Raw genomic sequence first — 2155 nt, 5'->3', positions numbered from 1 at the left:
GGACAGGAGAGGAGCGGGGAAGGAGCTTTTCCCGAGGAGAGGAGCGGGGAAGGAGCTTTTCCCGAGAAGAGGAGCGGGGAAAGAGCTTTTCCCGAGGAGAGGAGCGGGGAAGGAGCTTTTCCCGAGGAGAGGAGCGGGGAAGGAGCTTTTCCCGAGGAGAGGAGCGGGGAAGGAGCTTTTCCCGAGAAGAGGAGCGGGGAAAGAGCTTTTCCCGAGAGAGGAGCGGGGAAGGAGCTTTTCCCGAGGAGAGGAGCGGGGAAGGAGCTTTTCCCGAGGAGAGGAGCGGGGAAGGAGCTTTTCCCGAGGAGAGGAGCGGGGAAGGAGCTTTTCCCGAGGAGAGGAGCGGGGAAGGAGCTTTTCCCGAGGAGAGGAGCGGGGAAGGAGCTTTTCCCGAGGAGAGGAGCGGGGAAGGAGCTTTTCCCGAGGAGAGGAGCGGGGAAGGAGCTTTTCCCGAGGAGAGGAGCGGGGAAGGAGCGTAGGGAGATTGTGGGATGAGGGGAAAATTACATGCAAAATGGTTGAAAGAAGAGAAAACAGAAGGGACTGAATGAGAGCAAAATGACAAAGAAGAATGTCGGGATATATATAAGCAGATGTGGGCAGATGGAGAGAGGATGTGAAATTCCTCTTTACTCGGTTGCTAATGACTAAATTATATCATTGAGGAGTTAGACTACCCTCCTCAGAAGAGCATAAGCAATAGCCATTACACAATGAAAGTATGGATTTTAAATCAATGCAGATATAGAAAATTATAGTCATTTATTTGAAGACAGAGACTGTGTCACAAGCACCGAGCACTGTACAATGAAGACACGAATTTTAAACTAAATCAGATACACATAAAAAGAAATAGCTTCCTTTTATTTTAATATAATTCCGTGCCCCTCCACCCCCCCCCCCCTTCATAAAAAAGAGAGAGACGGAAAAGACGATACTCACAGCGACGACCTAACTCGCCGTAATAACAGGGATAATACTAAATAATCCAGTACTGTGTCAAAATACGGCGTCCATGATGACGGAAGCCGAGGCGGGCGAGTGCGAACAGTCACTTTTGCCGGCGTCATCTCTCCTCAATCTGTCACTTTCACTCTGGAGTGTCGTGTCATCTTCCCTTAATGTTGGTAGATCTCAGTCATTTACTTCGTACCCAGGAAGGTGCAAGGCGAAGAAGGCGAGGAAGAAGAAGCTCCTCCAAACACACCTCATCTCTTAACCACGTTCTTTCTTCCCTTTTTCTGCTCGTTCAGGTATCCATTTATTCATTCAGTTGGTCCTCCTCCAGCGCCGAGCCTTTCCATGTCTCGTCTTTCACACTTCTCGCTTCTTTTCCTTCCCTTTTTTCTCTCTCTTTTTTATTACGAGTGTGTGAAAACAGAGGAAGATGCCATGAGTATGTACCGTCTCGTCATCTGCTCTTTGAAAGTGACTTATCATTCCCATGAAACATTATATAGACAAGGCTATGTTCCATTGGAAATTGTGATATTAACAAAGCCAAATGCATTATTCGAGATATTTCGGAACTGCGTGTCATATTTCGCCAGTGGAGGAAGAGATAACTTTAACCGGTGCGTTGAAATCTCCGTTAAATTCTCCAGCCCTCTCTGTAGGCTTTATTTTATCTGAAATATCAGTCTGTGACATTTCATGCTCTTTCTGGTAAATAATAAACTGCATTAAATTTTATGAGTTCAGTTCGTAGGACATTTTATCCTGTATTTTTCCTTCTAAAATCTTGGCGTTGTATTGCTATTCTTTAAATGCTAGATCTAGAAATAATTCCAAATGTATATTTTACGTGTACAGATCTCGATTAGTGTTTGTTATTGCTACCAAGACAGAGATAACCAAAAATATAATGATATACAGATATATCGTAAAAAATACCTCATTATCTCAGCTTGTACTTGATTTCCATCTATAATTATACAAATTATACAGGTTTACACAAATCTGCAAGCTAATCACGCAATTTCTGATGTTAGTGAGGAGACGTAGATGAATAATGTGGTGATCATGAAGTACAAATGGAGTGTTTGTTTTCTGCAGAGAATGTTTGCCTTCATCATGCTTTCATCACAAGGGTCGTGAGATTTCGTCGAGTTAATTCTAAATTTGTTTTATGTTAATTTTACGTTTTCTAGTTCTT

This window comes from Penaeus monodon, chromosome 19 (genome assembly GCF_015228065.2).
Source record: "Penaeus monodon isolate SGIC_2016 chromosome 19, NSTDA_Pmon_1, whole genome shotgun sequence".
Taxonomy (NCBI): domain Eukaryota; kingdom Metazoa; phylum Arthropoda; class Malacostraca; order Decapoda; family Penaeidae; genus Penaeus; species Penaeus monodon.
This window is presented reverse-complemented; position numbering follows the sequence as displayed.